At 39.5% G+C, this 22,551-nt stretch overlaps 1 protein-coding gene across 2 annotated transcripts in view; it reads left to right on the top strand.

The window, feature by feature from the left end:
- LOC129724517 (tetraspanin-9) overlaps positions 1-22,551 on the top strand; it is a 41,769-nt gene that overhangs the window by 2,708 nt on the left and 16,510 nt on the right. Inside the window, exon 1 of one of the 2 annotated variants that reach the window (XM_055679478.1) lies at positions 18,654-18,803. The exons of the other annotated variant lie outside the window; for it this stretch is intronic. The gene's annotated coding sequence lies outside the window, so the exon portion shown is untranslated. Of the gene's footprint in view, positions 1-18,653; positions 18,804-22,551 lie in introns of those variants that run through there. 2 annotated transcript variants of the gene reach the window in all.

Raw genomic sequence — 22,551 nt, 5'->3', positions numbered from 1 at the left:
ATTAATTTTGTTGGACAAAAAACTTTAATTTTTTTGAGCGTACTAACAAACTCTATGAGTATCTTATCATAAATCTTTTAAACTTTGAACTTTGCCGCAGAAATAGGATGGCTATGGCGTGTAGTTTTTGAGATATTTAAAAAAACGAAAATTTCGATGATATTTTTTTAATGTCATATCTCCCTCAGCGCACAAAAGCGCAACCTGAAACTCTCAGGGCCGAAAGATCTTGTAAAATTCTACAAAATTAGGAATAACAGAATAAAAATTAGGTATTGGTGTCTTTTTGCTCTTCCAAAGTTGCCGCAGTAAATTTTAAAACTACCACCATTGTTATCTGTGTCTGGATTGGAGCCTGATCTTCCGCGCTTGAGTTTTTGGGTTTCAAATACGTCTACACTTATCTGTCGAACGACAATGCCTCCGAAAGGTAGAGTACGTAAACCAAATTTACGCTGAAAATTTCTAATAAAAACACCAACACTGGATTGAAATTTACTTTTCCTCATTCACTCCACAGAAAGCAACATTTAAACTGAACTAAAGCTATTAAGCCATACAGATAACATGCTTCAACAAATTTGGAGAGTAAAGTCAGTATTAAATTATCACCACCAATAAATACAATTTACTTGAAAATAGCTTAGACCATTTTTTGGACCTGTTTCGGAATTTTCTTTTTCGGTCGAATATGGATTATTTTGAAATATTATCATATACCATATATATTATCATTGCGTAAGTCGAATTATTGTGTAAATCGAGAAATCCCGAAATTTGTTCGATGATTCTTTTTTATTCACTCAGAGATGTATCGGGTCCAGTATTCGGACAATTTTTTTTCCTAGAACGGCCCACCTGGGTTCCGTGAATCGAGTGAATCATTTGCAGAAAATATCGGTGATGCATAGAAGAACCAGGCAACGATTGAAATCGCAGCAAGCGTGCAATGCCAGAAGACTTCATTTATATTTCGAGTCCGCGTTTTTACAGGAAATAATAAACCTGTACTCGACCCCTTCCCTATAGTGGACTACCCGCCAGAAATACTCCATTTTTGCGACAAACTCGAGAGATTTTCAGAAAACCTTGACCGGAAAACATCTAATCCAGCTAATCTGCATCAGAATCACGAGAAAAAATCATAAACTCCGATTAATATCAAGAAAAATTGAGTTTTCGTTTGCGGTAAAAAAATTGCCAAAAATTGAGCATCAATCAAGCATCAATCTTATTAACCCATGAGTTAGCAGGAAAAAATTGTCAGTTTTATCAGTCGATCTTTAACCGTGATGGCGAAAACAATGAAACTACTCCTTCAAACGAGTATCGTGCGGCAGTTCGTGGACACCGGATACGTCCGTTTCGGCATCTACAACATCTTGGCACTATTGGACAACAATCAGAGCATTGAAGAATACCCGGTTCCGGACGGCCGATGACCCTGAGCGAGCTCCAAAGGAGGCTGAAGAGGAAGACCGAGGGAAAAATGGTTACATCACTGCGTGCACTTGGCCGGGAGGTCGGTGCAAGCGGCCAAACAGTGAAAAAGTATCTGGCGAACATGGACTCACATGTCAGGAGGCAGCAGTCCCGTCTACTAGACTAGGAGCTGCGCAATAATGCAGTGCCAGCGCCGTCGATTTTTCCGGCAAATCATGGCTGTGGTGATGGGCGACGATACCTGTCTCACCCTGGATGGCAACGACTGGCAGGGCACTTCGTATTTTGCTTCCCCCACGAAGGAAGTTAGCACTGAGGTGAAGTTTATTTCATACACCAAGTTTCCCAAGAAGGTGCTGCTGTGGCTGACAATCAGCAAGAAGGGGATGTCAAAGCTGCCCTCTTTTCGCTCCGGACTGGCCGTGAACGGGGAAATTTAGTTTGCCCTACTATCAATAGCGTGTACAAAGGATGATTGCCGACTCGAAATCGTTCTGGGACGCCTCTCAACTCCCGTTAACACTCTACGTTGCCTTCATGCAGCTGGATTCAGTGAATATGCTCTTGTTTTTCCTTCGAAGTGAATCATGTAATAACTCAAGATCATTTTGATGTTTGGTTTCAACTGGTTTTTAAAAGTAATATGAGCAAAATCATTTCAAATCGCCTGGAAATACGTGAAAATTTAATCGACCATTTTTGATTTGAAGGAAACTTTGCACACGTATTTGGTTTAGCAAACTGAGCATTTTTCACAGGTGGAGAGATTTTTTACACCCATGAGTTACATTCTAAAAGGGCGTATGCCTCTTGGCACAGGTTTTATTCGAAGCATTGTAGCCCAGAAATCGATGGTTGTATAGAAAAAACTGTCTGAGAATGAGTTGTAGGGAATTAAAAATGCATCATAAAAAAATATACACTGTACAAAAACAAATTTTTTTTGACCAAAAAATAATCAAAAATAAACATTAAATTTCAATTTAAAAAAAATAGAGTTGAATTTTTTTTTATTTTTTTTTAAAAAACTTGACGTTAATACGCAACTTTTAAAAAAAAGTCCAGGATGGAGAAATGAAAAATAATTTTTTTATGGTAGATTATTTTTTTTATAAAAATTCTAATTCAAACATTTTTCAAAATATTTATATTCTGATGATTTTAAAAGATGCAGAAAGTTATTTTGAATCAAAAAGCTCTTGGTAGTAAACATTCTAAAGGCATTGGTTTTCGTGTTATTTCTAACTTAAGCTCGAAAAATTATAATTATTTAGGAAAATACACGTTTTTCTTAATTTGTCCATGGTTCTCCAGCAAAAACCATAAGTTTATTGGTATGCTTGATCAAAAATATACAATTCATTCTTTGACAACAAAACGATTGGGCGAACGGTTCTCAAGAAAAGAGTTAAATGTTTTAAGCGATGTAAATATATATAAGAATCAAATATTTATTTTCGAGTTTTATTATCTTAGGAACATATTTTTTTATGACATAGATACTTTACAGAACTAGTTTCACCTTATATTTTATATACATCATAAGTAAATGATTCGTCATCTTTTGAAAACAGCTTCGTTTGTATCTTAATTTCTGAAATCGGAACAAAAGAGTAATACTTTTGTGTGGCAGCTATTATTATAGATTTTTTAAAAATATTGCTCCATTCTGTTACTCCTTGTTCATATTCTTCATATGATACCCAACTAAATGACATTTTTGATGAATTTTTATTACTTTTCTGATTAGACCAATCATACAATTCTTTTGCGCTTGTTATGGGATGTTCATGTTCTTTAGCTAAACTTGCATTCTGAATAGTAAACAACGAAGGGATGAATGGTGGCTTGACTATCATTCCAATAACTACACGAATCACAAATTAATAAAGCGGGGGCCTAGTGTGGTTGGTAACGTCTCCGCCAACCACGCTCGACGCCTGGGTTCGAATCCCACCGCCGACATAGGTGTCGATGGTTGTGAGGTGGCGTGATCCACTCACAACCAACCCAACTGGTCTAGATTCAATTCTAGCCGACACCGGCAGATTTTCTGAGGCGAAAAATCTCTGGGATCACGCCTTCCATCGCATGAGGAAGTAAAGCCGTTGGCGTCGGTCCGTTAATAAACGGGTCGTGAGTTGGGGTCCTGGGTGTGGAGTCGCCTCCCTGGGCGTCGGTGATTGGCCACAACAGTGGCGGAACTAGACCGACGGAAAACAAGCGAGGAAAAAAAATTGATAAAGACGTATTAAAATGAGCTTGACTGTTCAATATTTTTAATTTTGCAATAACGTTTTTTTTTTTTAATTTGCGTAAGCTTGATGAGCACCGATGATCAGGAAAGGGTTTACAGCATTCGGGCTTGGTGTATTCCATTTTCACATTATTCACCTTCACAAAATGCAAACTGTTACTAACACATCTGGAGTAGTGCAATCGTATTTATATACGAAAACAGATATTATAGGTAACCCAGTAGTTATTGGTTGCGTACTTTACAAACAGTTATTATTAGTAAACAAGTAGGTAGTATTGCACGACAAACATATTTTTTATAAAACATTCGGCAAGGGAGAACGTGTAGGTAGGCGTAGGTAGGCATTGAGTTATTTATCCAATTGTTTTGTTGTCAAAGAATGAATTGTATATTTTTGATCAAGCATTCCAATGAACGTATGGTTTTTGCTGGAGAACCATGGACAAATTAAGAAAAACGTGTATTTTCCGAAATATTAATAATTTTTGAGCTTAAATTTAAAATAACTCGAAAACCGTTGCCTTTAAAATGTTTACTACCAAGAGCTTTTTGATTCAAAACGACTTTCTGCATCTTTCAAAATCATCAGAATATAAATATTTTGAAAAATGTTTAAATTAGAATTTTTATAAAAAAATTAATCTAACATAAAAAAATTATTTTTAATTTCTCCATCCTGGACTTTTTTTTAAAAGTTGCGTATTAACGTCAAGTTTCTTTAAAAAAAAATAAAAAAAAATAAACCCCTTTTTTTTTAATTGAAATTTAATGTTTATTTTTCATTTTTTTTTGGTCAAATAATTTTTTTTTGTACAGTGTGTATTTTTTTATGGTGCATTTTTAATTCCCTACAACTCAATCTCAGACAGTTTTTTATACAACCAACGGTTTCTGGGCTACAATGCTTCGAATAAAACCTGTGCCAAAAGGCATACGCCCTTTTAGAATGTAACTCATGGGTGTAAAAAATCTCTCCACCTGTGAAAATGCTCAGTTTGCTAAGCCAAATACGTGTGCAAAGTTTCATTCAAATCAAAAATGGTCGATATTCGACCATCGGTCATTTCGCGCGATTTGTCTCATATCCTTTTTTGGAAATAACTTTGAACTCTTTATGGTTTGGAAAAGGGTTTAACCAGTTCCAGGAAAATTTGTGATTCCTTTTATTTTCGATTCATCTTGCCTTCGATGCGTTTTTAGACTGTTTTTTTACCTTTACGTGTTACTTAAAGTTATATTCGGTTTTTTTCCTTTTCGACTTTTGCCAAATTAGGAAAGTTTTTCCGCATAAACTTTTGTATGCTTTTTACCCTTTTAGAGACATTTTAAAGTTTTTTGAGGTTAATTTTGGATAAATTTTTGATAGCAGGTTTCGGCCTTTCCTGATGCTGCTGATTTTTCGGATTTCCCTGTTTTCTTGAGAACTTGTTGAACTGAAACTAAAATTTTTTTTTTTACTTTCTGTTTAAAATGGTTTCAGTCAGCTTACTTGTCGAAACGTAATGTATTTTAGTTAAATTTGGTTTATTTGTTATTTTTTTAACCTATTTTGACTTGTGAAAAAAAAAATCCTCCCAGCTTCTACAGAAACTTTCAGCCATGTTGATCTAACTGTTGAATCCTTTTTGTTTTGGATCTTTTATCAGATTTCTCAAGCGGTTTACAACTTTATTAGAAATTACTCTTATTTTGACCATTTCATGGTTTAATGGATATTTTCTGTTTGGCTTCCAATTTTGTTTTGCTAGAAGTCATTTCAGAGTAAAATTCCTCGCGTTTAGAAGTATTATCGATCATTCAAAGCATAAATTGTGATTATACTATAGAGGCGTTTGCGGACTCGATTATCCGAAATTTTAGACTCGATTATCCGGAATTGTATTTTTTTGATGTTCCTTTTTAATTTTTACGAAATTTCACTTTTGCCATTCCGTCTGGTATCTTTGTTGCCATTTATGTCACTTCCGGCATGTTAAAGGGAAAATAATCAATGTTCGATTGTTTCTTTTGCTATTTAAGATTTTACCCTTTTTCGCCTCAGAAATAATTTATGGTTACGCAACTGCATCATACAAGTTAATTAAAAAAAAAAGAAAATATTTATTTTATGTGAATTATTCGCAAATTTGAATATATTTTCTGTGATTCGATCATCCGGAAAACTCGATTTTTCGGAAGGAAAACTTTTTGACGTAGTACTACGTCTTTGTTTTCTATACTAGCTTACAATTTGTGAAATTGAAAATGAAACTGGCAAATGTTGCGTCAGATTTCAAACGGTTATAGTAAGCGAACGACTCAATGTATCTTAGTCATTTATATGTCGGTGGAAAGATAAAATGTGTAACAGTTGTTTGATATAATGTTTAACATTGTGCTTTACTTTCAGGTGAAAAGTTTCAAGGTCAAGCTCTCCCATACATTTTCCTTGCTATTCTCTTGCTACCCGAGCACGGATAGCAATAACATGGACGGAATAAATTCCACTGCCTACATATTTTGACTCAACAAATTGTTTTGTTCCGTTTGTCTTTCTCGAAACTGCGTGGCCACGCCCTCATGGCAAAAATCTACGCTGAACTCGATACAAAAGACTGCGTGTAGAAAATTCAGCTTCAGTCTAGTTTATCACACAATAGCGAGTGGAGTATAGCTGTTAGAGATACGCGACATTGAGAAACGAGAGCTGCATACGAGTCAACTTCCAGGCACTGTGGAGCATGTTACCTCTATTTTGCATACGGCAGCAACAGTTACCATCGTACGCTGCAGGATATTTTGCTGTCACAGCTTCTGGAGGGCACAGCGGAGAGCAAATTTTATTATGCGCGGCCAAGCAAAATATTCACAACTACCGTTGGTGCGATCATCAGCGTTCTGTAGCACACGTGAAGATTATGCAATCGGTTCGGTTTTATTTTGCATACGGCAGCAACAGGCACCATCGGATGCTGCAGGATATTTTGAAGGCACAGCGGAGAGCAAGTTTTATTATGCGCAGCCAAGCAAAATATTCAATGCTACCGGTGGTGGTGCGATCATCAGCGTTGTGTGTCACACATTTCAAGCTGAAGATTATGGATTATTTTCTTATTATTATTTTCAGAACTATAAATGCTTGAAGATGAGAGTTATGAGAACTTTCGCAACTACTACTAGTGTGAAATGTTCATCTATTTCTTAATAATCATTTTTACAATAATGACCAGGGCGCACCAAAGGTAAACGGTAGTGTTGCCCATGAAAAGTTTATCGCAGCAAGATATAACCCTCATTTCAAGAATTTTCACTGCTAAATTGAGTGATTTTCCGGTTTAATTGTATGTTTGTGCCCACTCGAACACCGTTATCAGTCAAACATTAGTAACGAAAAGTAGTTAATCAATGAACCAGAGTAATTTTCGCATCGGGAAAGCAAAAACTTTCTTTTGATGCTTATGAAAATCACTCAGTAGTATCGAAGGTGTTTTGTTTTGTTTCTCTTTCTCTAAGCTGCGTGGCCACGCCTCAATGGCAAAAATCTACGCTGAACTCGATACAAAAGACTTCGTGTAGAAAATTCAGCTTCAGTCTAGTTTGTCACACAAAAGCGAGTGGAGTATAGCTGTTAGAGGTACGCGACATTGAGAAACGAGAGCTGCATACGAGTCAACTTCTAGGCACTGCGGAGCATGTTACCTCTATTTTGCATACGGCAGCAACAGTTACCATCGTACGCTGCAGAATATTTAGCTGGCACAGCTACTGGAGGGCACAGTGAAGAGCAAACTTTATTATGCGTCAAGCAAAATATTCAATGCTACCGATTGTGCGATCATCAGCGTTCTGTAGCACGAATTTCATACTGAAGATTATGGAATCGGTTCTTTTCAGAACTATAAATGGTTGATGATAAGAGTTATTAGAATTTTCGCAAGTACTTCTAGTGTAAAATGTTCATGTATTCATGCATCGTTAGTTTTACAATAACGACCATCAAATATAAACGGTAATGTTGCCTATGAACAGTTGATCGCAGCATATAATATATACATTTAGTCCAACGTCACCATTTCATACAATCCCTAGGGCTGTATACCTTGTAGTATTTAATATTCCAGATAATCCAGTTCGACCTGAATTTGAATTTCTTTGCTGGTTTGAAGAAATTTTTTTCAATTTTTTGCATCAGCCATTATGAGATCAACATTTCAGCTCTTTTCGTAGTAAAAATTTCCAGCAACAATGGAAATAATTTTTGTTTTCAGTCTCTTCCAACTTCTAACTTCGGAATTTACAGCATAACTTACAATTTATTTCTTGTGATGCGTTTCTTAGCTTTTTAAGGCTAAATTATGACTAACTTCATTTCATTAAGGGCTTTTCTGGTCTAGGGTGCTGCATTTGTGTTATTTTTTTGCTGGCATCATTTATGTGTCTAATCCCTAAACGAACCACGTAAAACACGTTTTTCAGATTTTTTTTTGTGAAAAAATATCCACGTGGATTCCGTCAACGTTTCATAAAACGCAGATTGATAACCTAATATCTCCGCTTCTGCATGTTCCAGCTATCTGTCACTTTCGGTGTCTTCCCGTCCTGCTGGAAATCGGCGTACATGTTTCCAGTACACAAGAAGGGAAACAAAAACGATGTGACCAATTATCGTGGAATCACCTCGGTCTGTGCTGTTGCAAAACTGTTCGAGCTTGTCATCATGGAGCCTTTGCTCACTCACTGCAAAGCTTTCATAAATACTGACAAACATGGATCCACAGCCGGTTGCTCCACCACCACTAATTTGCTTTGCCTCACTTCGTACATTAGTGACAGTATGGTGAAACGTGCTCAGACGGATGTCATTTACACTGACTTGACAGCTGCCTTCGATAAACTGAACCATCTCATAGCCGTTGCAAAACTTGTCAATCTTGGAATCAACGGGAATCTGGAATACCGCAGGGAAGTCACTTAGGACCGCTTATCTTCTTGCTCTATTTTAATGACGTGAACCTAGTTATTAAAGGACCACGGTTGTCTTACGCGAATGACCTCAAACTCTATCTTCAAGTTCACACAATTGAAGACTGTCACTTTCTTCAACATCAGCTAGGTATTTTTGCCGATTGGTGCCATCTGAACCGTATGGACGTTAATCCATCCAAAAGCTCGATTATATCATTTTCGCGCAAAAAAAAGACTATACATCACAAATACGCTTTGCTAGGAACTGAAATCGAGCGCGTAAACCAAGTTAAAGACTTGGGGGTAATTTTGGATTTCCAGCTCACTTTCAAGCCTCACATTTCGTTTACTGTCCTGTCGACAAAGCCTCTAGAGTTCTGGGATTCATCTTCAGGATCGCTGAAGACTTTACAGATATCTACTGCTTTAAATCATTAAGTAACAACGAAAGTAGTCATATAAGTGTACTACAAGCGCAATTGAAAACTCGTGTTATCATATTGTGTTTGAAGTTATTTTTCATCAGTAATACAACCGCATTTCGAAAACAAGCTCGTTTTTTCTGGTTTTGGAGATGTTTTTGATAACATGAGTTCAAAAATGACAATCACTTTCACTTGGTCTTTTCGTCAGACATTACACCCACTAATAGCAACACTACGTACCTGTAAAGTGCTTTTCCTAAGTACAATAGTCGTAGCATTCAACAACCGACTTAAAATTACTTGATCAAATTATTATTTGAATTATATGAACGATTTCTATATTTATTCGAAGCGGGTCAAAACGCGCCATCAAAAGATAAACAAAACGCTTGCAGTGTAACCAATATCACTTCAGATTTTTGTTATTGTATATCTAACAACGTTTTCTAGTTTTGTTAGATTTTATATCCGGATAACGTTGAAACTATGCGAAAACAATTTCAATATTAAAGCGCAAGAAACAACTCTTTTTGGAAGGTTGAATATTATTTTTTGTCATCATTTTATAATCAATTAAAACTGCCACTGATAAAAGAAATTGCCGATCTAGTTGCACTGCGCAGACACAACACATTTGCGCATGCGCTGGTTTACAGTTGTCATAGCAACAGATTCGCGCATTGCCGTATTAGTACTCGAGATGTATTTTGCCACTTAATTATATCAAGTTGGCTTTTTTTTTCATCATCTATAGTTTATTTGACACGGCACAAATACAATTCAATGTTTAACGGCGCCAATTATATCTGGTAGCTTACTTTCTAAAGTATCTTAATAACTAAAAGCAAATTTTTTTATCCTCGCTGCCGACTACGAGCTGAAACTAAATCTAACTTAAGCTAGAATGTTTTGCATGAAAAGCACTGATTTGTTGTTTGATGGTTTTTCATCGCCATAGGTAAGCAGCATATTGAATATGTTCCGCTGCTGGGCCAAGATATTACGGACTGGCATATTGGGTTGTCTCCCTCGGGGCCTGAGAGTATCGTGCGGGTCTAGTTGCTGTTTCCGGATCCGGGGTCTTAACGAGTTCTTGTCGTTTGGTTGGATGTAGGCGGAAGGGGATAGGACTAAACTGGGGCGTGGATGGATTTCAGGAAAACGTATATAAGGGACATGTAGGATAGGTCACGGCTCGCCAAGACATCACGAACAGGAACAGCCGGCTGCCTACCTTCGGCCTGCAGGGAAGCTACTAATCTAGACCTGGCGTCACGGTGTACAGGGCATGACCAAACAACGTGCTCTATGTCGTGATAACCTTCACCACAGGCACAGATACCACTCTCCCCGAGCCCAACACGACGGAGATGCGCGTCAAATCTATAGTGATTAGACATAAGCCGGGACATCACGCAAATGAAATCCCGACCTACATCCAACCCCTTGAACCACGGGTTCGTCGATACCTTGGGGATTATGGAATGTAACCACCTTCCCAGTTCCCCCTTGGTCCAAGAATTTTGCCAACTGATGATCGTATTCTGACGTACAAATGCGAAAAATTCATTAAAGGCAATTGGTCTTTCATAAATATCACCGTTTGTTGCGCCCACCTTAGCCAAAAAGTCCGCTTTCTCATTGCCCGGTATCGAGCAGTGAGAAGGGACCCACGCTAAGGTAATCTGAGTAGATTTTTCGGATAAAGCACTCAGATGTTCCCGTATTTTCTCCAGGAAATACGGAGAGTGCTTAACATCTTTCATCGATCGGAGAGCCTCAATGGAACTGAGACTGTCCGTAAAGATGAAATAATGGTCCGTGGGCATTTTTTCGATAATCCCTAGGGTGTACTGAATTGCAGCTAATTCTGCGACGTAAACAGAAGCAGGATTATCGAGCTTATGGGAGACGGTTAAATTGTTATTGAAGATACCGAAGCCAGTGGACCCATCAAGAAATGATCCGTCAGTGTAGTACATATTGTCGCGGTTGATGTTTCGATATTTATTGGAAAAAATTTTGGGGATCTGCTGCACGCGTAAATGATCCGGGATTCCACGAGTTTCTTCTATCATGGATGTATCGAAAAACACAGTAGAATCAGAAGTATTTGATAAGTCGACACGATTTGGAATATTCGAAGAAGGGTTAATATTTTGGGACATGTGATTGAAATACAATGTCATAAAACGGGTTTGAGTATTAAGTTCGATTAACCTTTCAAAATTTTCAATCACGGGACGGTTCAAGACCTCACATTTGATAAGAATACGAGAAGACAGGCTCCAGAAGCGGTTTTTCAATGGTAGTACTCCAGCTAAGACCTCCAAACTCATCGTATGGGTCGACTGCATGCAACCCAAGGCGATACGCAAACAACGATATTGTATTCGCTCCAGTTTGATCAAATGTGTGTTTGCTGCGGAGCGGAAGCAGAAACACCCGTATTCAATAACAGACAATATCGTTGTTTGGTAAAGCCTTATAAGGTCTCCTGGATGGGCTCCCCACCATTGTCCGGTTATTGTACGAAGAAAATTCACTCTTTGTTGACATTTTTTCATCAGATACCTCACGTGACAACCCCAGGTGCCTTTAGAGTCGAACCAGACACCAAGATATTTGTGTACCAAAACCTGAGAAATCGTTTTACCCATTAATTGTGTTTGAAGCTGAGCAGGTTCATGCTTCCTAGAAAAAACTACTATCTCAGTCTTCTCCGGAGAGAATTCGATACCTAGCTGTAAAGCCCAAGCAGACAAATTGTCCAAGGTATCTTGCAATGGTCCTTGCAAATCGGCAGCTTTGGCTCCTGTAACAGAGATTACACTGTCGTCTGCAAGTTGTCTTATCGTGCATGAGTTTGCCAGACATTCGTCGATGTCATTTACATAAAAGTTGTAAAGAAGGGGGCTTAAACTTGAGCCCTGGGGAAGACCCATGTAGCTAATGCGAAAAGTTGCCAAATCGCCGTGCGTAAAATGCATGTGCTTTTCGGACAACAAATTGTGCAAACAATTGTTCAAAATTGGAGAAAATCCTTGTCGGTGAAGTTTACCCGAAAGAATGTCAATAGAAACGGAATCAAAAGCCCCCTTAATGTCCAAGAACGCAGACGCCATTTGTTCTTTGCGAGCATACGCCAGCTGAATATCTGTTGAAAGCAACGCAAGACAATCATTCGTCCCTTTGGCACGGCGGAAGCCAAATTGAGTATCTGATAGTAGACCATTTGATTCGACCCAATGGTCTAAACGACGGAGTATCATTTTTTCCATCAATTTCCGGATACAGGATAGCATTGCAATCGGCCTATAAGAGTTGTGATCAGAAGCTGGTTTCCCTGGTTTTTGGATGGCGATCACCTTCACTTGCCTCCAATCCTGCGGTACAATATTTTGCTCCAGGAACTTATTGAACAAGTTCAACAAGCGCCTCTTGGCATTGCCGGGTAGATTCTTCAACAAGTTGAATTTGATTCTATCTAACCCAGGCGCGTTGTTCTTACAGGACAGGAGGGCAACTGAAAATTCTGCCATCGTAAAAGGTGATTCAATCGCGTCGTGGCCCGGAGACGCATCGCGAACAATGTTTTGCTCAGGAACAGAGTCCGGACATACTTTCCTGGCAAAATCAAATATCCACCTACTTGAGGACTCCTCGCATTCGTTGACCGTTACGCGATTCCGCATTCTTCGGGCTGTGTTCCAAAGAGTGCTCATTGATGTCTCCCTCGACGTCTCGTTTACGAACCGACGCCAATATCCGCGTTTCTTTGCCTTAGTCAAGCTTTTAAACTTGGTATCAAGCTCCGAATAACGTTTAAAGTCGTCGGCATCGTCTGTATCCCGGAAGGTCAGATACGCGTCGGATCTTTGCGTGTAGACATCGGAGCACTCTTGGTCCCACCACGGAGTGGGAGGCCGTTCTTTGATCGTTACGCCGGGATATTTCTTCGTTTGGGCTTGCAACGCGGCGTCGAGAATCAAGCCCGCGAGGAGGTTGTATTCTTCAAGTGGTGGATGATGTTGAATCGACTCGACCGCTTTTGAAATCATTTCCTCGTATAACTTCCAATCGACATTCCGTGTGAGGTCATACGGAATGTCAATTGGTCGCATGCGAGTTGACCCGTTATTATTTGAAATAAGAATAGGCAGATGGTCGCTACCGTGAGGATCAAGGATTACCTTCCATGTGCAATCCAACCGTAGCGACGTCGAACATAAGGATAGATCCAAAGCGCTTGGGCGCGCTGGAGGTTTCGGGATACGTGTCATTTCACCGTTGTTTAAAATAGTCATGTCGAAGTCATCGCAAAGGTTATAGATTAAAGAGGAGCGGTTATCATTGTATGGGGAACCCCAAGCCACGCCATGAGAGTTGAAGTCTCCCAAAATCAAACGTGGCGAGGGCAGAAGTTCTATTAAATCAAAGAGCAGCCGTTCCCCAACCTGTGCTCTGGGAGGAATATATATTGAGGCAATACAAAGCTCTTTACCTTGTATTGTCATTTGACATGCGACAACTTCGATGCCTGGAATCGAGGGGAGGTTAATACGATAGAAAGAATAGCACTTTTTAATCCCTAAAAGTACTCCTCCATATGGGGTGTCTCGATCAAGGCGAATAATATTAAAATCAAGGAAGTTGAGATCAATATTTGAAGTAAGCCAAGTTTCACAAAGGGAAAATGCATCGCATTTGTTTTTATTTATCAAAACTTTAAACGAATCAATTTTTGGTAAAATACTTCTACAATTCCACTGTAAGACAGAGATAGAATCCTTCATATACGCAGTTGAATTAGGCATCGAAGGATACAATCGCTGCAAGGAGGGGCCATTGGGCAGTCAACTGCTTCAAAAATGATCTAACTGTTGGGAGGAATGCTGTAAGAAAAATTTTAATTGGATCGGGTACATTGAAATTTTCAAAAATCCAGTCCACAATGTCAGAAAATTTCACTAATCCAGAGTTTGTTTCATCAACTGGATGTGCAAAAGGAACAACTGGGGTTTTAGATGTTCCTGGCAGTGCTGGGAACTCCTTCTGGGACTTTAAATTTGCAAGCCCAGGAGGAGTTTGCTTCGGTTTTTCCGCAGCACTGTTTGGTTTGTTCGTACTTTTCATTACACTTTGGGAAATCTTAGGACCTTTACGGAGAAGTTTAGGAGAAAAAACATTTTTCCTCTTCCTAGACTCCCCAGGATTGGCATAAGATGTTCCTGCTGATGAATCGTCAGAATCGGTTTCATCAGAGGGCAACAGATCAAAGGGGTTCGATGTTATGGTAGAAGTGGTCACGGTCTTCTTCAGCATCTCAGCGTAAGAACGCTTTGAACGCTCCTTAAGTGACCGCTTGATTTTATCTCTGCGCTGCATGTACACCGGGCATGTGGAGAGCTCATGCTGGTTTTCCCCACAGTGAATACATTTTTCAGCATTAACACTGCAAGAATCTTCCGCATGAGTCTCCCCACACTTGCTACATCGTGCCTTATTGCAGCAGTAGGCGGCTGTGTGGCCTAACTGCTTGCAATTGGTGCAATTCATAACACGGGGTACATACAATCGCACAGGCAGACGAACCCGGTCGATCGAGACGTGGCTAGGGAGTGCAGATCCGGCAAACGTAACGCGAAACGAGTCTGACGGAGTGTAAACTTTTTTACCGCCGACGAGAGACATGGACCGCAATTGCTTACAATCCAAAATCTTCGCCTGTGTTTCGGTATTTTTGAAGCAACCGGTTGCGCTTTTTAGGATACACTCGACAGACAGACTCGAATCGGTTATGACACCGTCGATCTCCACGTCTCGTGCGGGTATGTAGACGCGATACTCGCGTGTGAAGAGCTCAGAGCAAGCGATAGCATTGGCCTGTGCCAGATCACTGACCACGACACGGAGCTTGTTAGGTCGGACCTTGGAAATTTCGGTCACGGCCTTGTACCCCTTCGTCAGGTCTTTAGCAATTTGCAGTATGTTTAAACGCTTTGAATTCACTCCTGCCTTTGGACGAAAATAAACAGTATAGCTGCCCTGTTGAGATCCGTCCGGGTAAAGCCTGGGGCGAGGGGGGACTGGAGAATGAACAGGGGAGGGGGTAACAGAAGGGTCAGGGTCAGGGGGGTTCGGGGATGGTGTCACGGGAGGCGAGGGATCTATATCCATTGCGCTAAATGTAGCGCACTAGCGCACTAGCGCCGACAAGAACACGTACCTCTTTACTTCTTCCTTCCAGCAGTGGTTGTCCGATCGTTCGAAGCTGCACCCAAAGCAGCCAGCAGCACCAGTACAGCAGCACCAATACAGCCACCAGCAGTGAGCCGGGTGTGAGATCACTCAGCACAGCGACACGGACTCGACTGTCAACTGATGGGCTTGGATTAAAAAGATCTATTCACGGTGCACAGATCAAAACTGCAGCTGGTATTTTGCACCAATACAGCCAAAGTTGTGAGCCGGGTACAGAACGTATCGACACAACTCACAATCTAGTTGGCCTTTAGCGCGAATAACACACTCTTTTGTTTGGCCACTCGTACACACGGACCGGATTGTAATAGAACGACCACTTTGCACGTCCGTTTCTGTCGAGTGTTCGACGCGGAATGATCAAGTTGGCTTGCTTGCATGCAGTTATCGGTACTTGTTCTACTAGTATTCATGTTTTGCGCTTTTCTGGTGATATTGATGTCATGGAACAGGTAACGTCAACTATTCTATACCAACGTGTGTTACTTGGGATCTCGCTCTATACTGGAGTATTGCTCGGTTGCCTGGACCCTTCATTACAACAATGCCGTGAAAAGAATAGAATCAGTTGTAGAGCAACATGTCGAAAGGATCTATCTGCTTTGATCGATTTTTTGATCGATCGGTTTCTTTCGACCGCAACGGCTTATTAAACACGTTTCATGATATGTCCTTTACACCATTTGATAGCGGAGAATCTAATCTAGCTTTTTAAATAAAAACCACGTTGGGAATAGTAACTTTAGTTGAACTATTAAACAAATGAAAAGTCAATCAAGAAAATCGATGAAAGTAGATAGACCCTTTTGACATGTTGTTCTACAGTTCAACGGCGCTTTTTGAGATTCGCTCTTCGTGAACTGCCATGGACGGATCCCTTCCGTCTACCAAGCTATGAAAGTCGCTGCTTAATAATTCGTTTGGAGCTTCTGTCTGTCCGTAGAGACACGGCCAGGGCATTGTTCACCACAGATCTTTTACAAGGCCGCATAGACTGTCACGCTCTTTTGTAACAAGTGGATATAAACGTGCAACGTCGTGTTCTGCGAAACAATTCGATGCTACGATTGCCTGCTCAACGAACTAACTACGGCATTTCTGGCGCAATGGTTGGTCTCCGAAGATTTTTCAACAGAGTATCTGCTCTATTCGACTTTAATTTATCTCGAACGCTTCTTCGTCGGCCATATCGTTTATTTTTTTCAAGATCTGACTAGTTCAGATGTAATATTGTTTGTAATATGTAATATTGTATAGACTCTTTGAAGATATTTTAATTGTTAGCTTTAAGCTACACCATTAGGGAACCCGCTTGCCTGTTGGTGAATATACCAAAAAAATCATAAATAAAGTCATAAAGAGGAGGGAAAAGGTGTTTCATCAATGTCCACGGTCAGTCATGCGGTGGGACGGGGTCTAAACCGATGATTTTTCTGCCCACGTGGAATGTGGACGGCCCCTGAGCAGTATCCCAGAGTACGTCGTAAACATGCCTTGGATGAACTTTTACGCTATGAAACAACGCTATGAAATTCTACTTAAACTCCAATCCATCGACGGTTCGAAAGGTCCTGAACTTGATCAATTGCCTCCCTTCGTTGTCAAAAATTTCCTGGGCCTTCCTGCCAGTATTCTTTACAACACCGATGAAAAGCTTACGTACGAGCACTGTGAAATATTTAAGAGTTCTAGTCGACAGTAAATTGGATTTATCGAGCACATCACTGCATTCATGGCCAAAGCTCACTCTCTACTAGGAATCTGGAAGCAAACTCATACTTTTCAGACAATATTTACACTTTGATGATACTGTATTGTTCATTCGTGCGGCATCGTATCATGCAGTATATGTCAACCAGATCGAACGAGTTCAGGAACACGTTCCCCGAAATGCTCCCAAAACTGAGGGGACAAATCCACCACCACGAAAGCCATTGTATGCTGATTCATCTACCCACATTGTCAAGTAGACGAGTTTTTCCTTGCACAAACGTGTAAATTCATCACAGGTATGCAGCGAGTTTCAGATTGTTCGCATCACAAACTCTAGCAGGACAATCACGATCTTGACACTGTGACACAGCATCGTAAGTCAAGAACGCCTTCTCTCCGATCTAATTTCAACATTGGCAGTTTTGTACCGCTTATGTACCTACAGATTTGTATTCCGGCTTACTCTACGTCGAGATTATTTTTCACGGCAAAACCATAGAGGCTCACACACAGCGCGACAAAGTGGTGGCATTCTGCCGCCGCCACAGCCGCCAGTTGGTGCTTTTGTTACGAACCGAAGTAGCAACAGCATGAACATCAGCTAATGGCGGTAGAAACGCTGAAATCGAGGCGCAAATTACCATAATAATTGAGAGCAATCTAGCGAGAGTCGCAATAATTTACGAGACCTTTATGACACAGATTGCTGCTCCGCACACATGTGCAAGCAAAGAATGGATGCTGTACGGGACCGGTGTGCATTCGACAATAATCTGCCATCGTAACGATCAAGTTCGCACTGACAAAGAGTGCCAGCAGCGTATCCCCTCTGGCGAGTGCATGCATAACAAAACGACCTGAAGTTCTGTACTCTGTGTAGTTTCATTTAGGCTTAGAAATCAAGCGTAATCGGTGCTCTCCTCCAGCTGTGTTTCAGTGGTCAGCTCTGATATAGGAAACACTTCGTTAAGCATGGGCAAACATATACCGACATAGTGTGCGGTAATTTCCCCCTGCCGAGCGGTTCAGATCGAACATTCCGGAGCAAATCTGTGTGATAACAGAAACTTCCATGAACAGTTTAGACATTCAAGTATTGTACAAATTCTTCGTCCGGTTCGGACAAATCGGGTGCAAATCGCAACGCGGAGATGCTTGAAATGCGATCTAATTTCGTTTAACAGTTTAGATTTCAATTGGCTTAGTTTTCATTACGGCCAAGTCTTAACGATCATTCAACGGTATGCACCTGTTTGCATTAAACATGTTAGCTTGCTTACTACACTACCGTTTCTGTAAGACGTTGAAAATGGATTCAGTATCACCACCGTGTGTAATCTCTGGCCTTTAGACTGATTGAAAAAAATATCCACCGAAAAGTTAAGTTTTTTATTCTCATAATGAACCAATTCAGTAGCAACAAGTTTCGGATAATTTATGGTGATACTTTTTTTGTCTGTCGTGAGGCGTCACAAATACCGGTTATCACGATCCGAACAGGTTGCTTCGAACGCTTGAATTTAGAAAAGCCCGTCCTCCGTTTAGATACGAGATACGATTATGGATTATGGTTGACTTCGAGCCTCAATAATATACAAGTTCATGTCTGATTTGAAAAGAAAGTCTACCGTTCAGTGCAGGATTACGTGCTCGAATAAATAAACGGATATACAAAACAAGACAGGAAACGAGCTTCGTGTTGTTGCATTTTATGCTTTTGTTCGAATCTGATTGCTGGTCGACATTTGATCGAGGTGAGTTGTAGTTTGTTAGTTTTATGAAGGTCCGACCTTGAAATTTGGATGCAACCACTACAAATCTTGAGCTGTATCTATAAGGTGTGTGGTAGTTTGCATTTGTGATATGTATCACTTTAACTAGCGTGAAGTTCAATTTTGCTTCTGAGATTTTATTACCGGAAATCACTGGTAATAAAATCGCATGTTTGGTTTGCTTTCAGAATACCAATTCTGTGTGGAGATAAAAAATGCTGGGCACTCGTAGAATATATAAATGCACGGCAAAATTTATTTCAACTGACAGATGAAAGAATTCAAGAATTTGTTTCAGTTAGATAATTCCAGTTAAAAGTAATAAGTTCATTAGAAAACTGTAGGTTATAAAAAAAAATTTGCTCGAAGCTTTCATAAATCACTGTTTAGATATTTTTCTGCTGGCGCGTTTATTAAAAAATATACTGCATTCTGTTCAAATTCAAGACGCAAAACTTCAATTACTGTATATTGCACAATGGTCCAGAAACCAGATTTAGGGGGAAATTTGGGTCTAGAGCTCTATAGCAACATTTTAGAGAAAAACTTTCTTCCACAAAGTTGTTACATATGACAAAGCGCTTATTAAAAAATTATCAAAAATTAGGGTGGCCAACATTTTCTATGCATGTATTTAACTTTTTCATCTTTGTAGATAGAAAAAAACTTGTTCTACAATGTTATAGCTCCATTAATTTTAAGTAACTTTTAAAAAAAGTTTTTCTCTATCTATACTTGATTGCATCGAAAATGTTGGTCATCCTAATTTTTAATAATTTTTCAATCCAAATTCCCCCCTAAATTTGGTTTCTGGACCATTGTGCAGTGGTCCAAAAAGGCAAAAAAATGAAACTTAATTCCATAGCACCTTTCACCGTCATCCTAACTCAATGGTGTCTTCGAAACAATTATTCGTCAGGAATCCACATAATCTCAAATTATCAAAAGTTATGAAAAGCTTACTAAATTAAAATTAAACAAACCATTTTTTTTATTAAAAAATAAAAGATAAATTAAAAAAAAAGAATGAATAAAAGATATAAAAATGATTATTTGGGAAAGTTGTAGTATATTTGAAAATATGAAACATTGCTGGACAAACAAAATTTCTATTTTGATTGGGTACAAAGTTATAAAGTATATCATTTGGAAGTTACTCAAAATTGAGTATTTTGAACTTATCTTTCGTTAGCTGCATTTTACACGGAAATATTGTTCGGGGAAATTATTGGGGCACATGAAACACACATTTTTACCGAGGATCACATATCTCCAGCACATTTCCTTATAAAGTTATAGCATATTTTAGCTTATTTTTCGAAAATTTTAAGAACGTGTGGGGTTAAAAATGAGCAAGCATAATGATGATCTTCACACTTTTCCGCAAAGTTTAGCTCAAGTACTACAATTATGTTCCACTTTTTGCCTTTTTGGACCACTGTGCACTGTTGTGTCAGAATGAGGTAAACGGTGATGTTTGAATCGACGATGGATTATAATTACAATCCCACTACTCCACTAAATTGCAAAAAATATCACTTTGTTTGGAACTGTGTAAACTTGTGGATGGCTTTTGTTCAGGGACTTTCCTTTTTCGCGAACGGATAAACTAGTGGAGAAGTTGATTTTTCTGCGCGTTCATTGACGTTATTACATATGATTAATTGAGTAACACAACTCGACTCCATGCAGTTACTTCTAAATTGAACGAATTGTCTCAGTTCAAAGATGCATGCATATATACGTCTTTTTTGTGTCAGCATAAGCTAATTACTTTTTCGGCATTTCGTTATTATCACTTGCGTTCCTGACCTCTCTAGAGCTGAAAAAATGAAAATACTTTCACCATTACGCAAAAACTAAACTGAATTTGATCGAACCTTTTTCAAAAGATCGCAAATTCATTATAGTTTTGGGGACAGTAGGGGATACTTCGAAATTTTCCGTTGTTCCGGATTCATCGAGGGGAACCGTGGGGTAAGTACCCTTCCAGAGACACAGGCTAGATTAAAAACGATAGCGACACCTTGTTTGCGACATATCAAAATTTAAGTTTTTGCAAAACAACATTACCTATTAACGATCGGTATTTGGCCACTTGAACGACTTATGACCGTTCCTGTCCGAGTTCTTTGATATGCCGCAAGCTTGGTTTCGGAACCATTCCCGGAACTGATTCCCGGAAATCGGACAGAAGTGGCCAAAAAGTGTTTTTCTCGATAAATCTGAAACAACAGAAAATTTCGAAATGTCCCCTATTGTCCCAAAAACTATGATAAATTTGTAATCTTTCGGAAAGCTGCGATCAAATTCGGTTTAGATCTTGCGGAATGGCAGGTCAAAGAATTTTCATTTTTCCGGCTCTGGCGAGGTCAGGTACGCAAGCGTTAAAACCTACTCAACTCAACAGACCTGCCAGACCGAAGTAAACTCAAAAATCGTGCACAAAACAAAAATAAATAGCCAATGTCTATGATTATACTGTTGGAGAAAAAAAAATATTGAAAGAAATGCGGGAATTATTCGCCTCTTGAAATTCAGCAAACGAACAAAACCATAAATTATACGCTTCCGAACTGTTTACAGTTCATGTGTTTTTTTTTACATGTGGAGAGAAACTCTTAGCGACCGATACAAAACGCGGCATACTAATGACAGAGCTTATACACTCTAAAGTTCAAGAGAAAGATTTGTTTGTATATTTTTGCGCATCTCAATCTTGCAGGCAGGCAGCAACGAAACAACAATTGATTTTAGCAAGCGCAACATTTGACTGTAACAACTCTGAATGCATCCGATTGGATTATGGTTAAACTGGTGATAATTGAAATTCACTGCACAGTAATTTTGGTAATCGAAAACTTCATTTTTGTTGGCTGCAATGTAAAAGAGTTCCCATCGACTAGCGCAACGCATACTAAACGCGATTGGTTGCTGTCATTTATTTTCGGACGCAAATTCAAATCCGCGGAACGATTGAAAGCGAAACGCCTGTGACCACTGAGTTGTTTTAGTTGCTTTCTTGTTTACCTCCTTCATTCTCATTGAGCAGCAATCGGACTTGCATAACGTCGATCAATCAGTGCGGCTTTTTTCTGATATGTCTAACGAATTTGGAATTATTTCATGCGCATGACGAATCCTTTCTGAAGTTAATTCGCGTGTAGGCATTAGTTTTACGAAACAGTCCAAATATTGTGTCGTTGCTATGAAAAGGTTACCTTGAAAAAATTTCTACTGCGCATTTGCCACTTATAAGTTCATTATAACTATGTGAAAGTTAAACAAAACTGAGAAATTGCAAAAATGAGGACGCTCTCACAGACCCAACCAAAGCTCCACACCTGATTCAGGCAAGAAATTGTCTTTCGAACTCTTCCCTCTAAGCGGAAATTAGGGGCAACGCGCGGCTCATAAATTGAAAGGTGACTTGCGTCCTATCTTTTGTGTTTACATTGGTCGGCGCGAGAAGCGGCTTGTGGAAGACTTGAAAGAAGATAAGATCTATGGTCACACGAAATATGTCGGAGTTCTCTTTGGCTCGTTCAAAAATTTTACCCCGAGGTAACATCGTTGGACTGGATAATGGCACAGGCGGTGTTTACCTTGGGAATATCATACATACTTCTCTATGGGGCGTGGCAATGATAGACCTTTGAAAATGACTAAAGTTTGAAAATACTCTAAATCTACCGTGCTGGATCGAAGCCCGTACAGTATCGAAATCCGT

Source organism: Wyeomyia smithii, chromosome 2, assembly GCF_029784165.1.
Source record: "Wyeomyia smithii strain HCP4-BCI-WySm-NY-G18 chromosome 2, ASM2978416v1, whole genome shotgun sequence".
NCBI lineage: Eukaryota > Metazoa > Arthropoda > Insecta > Diptera > Culicidae > Wyeomyia > Wyeomyia smithii.
The sequence above is the reverse complement of the archived record's forward strand: the minus strand, read 5'-3'. Positions and strand labels throughout refer to the sequence as shown.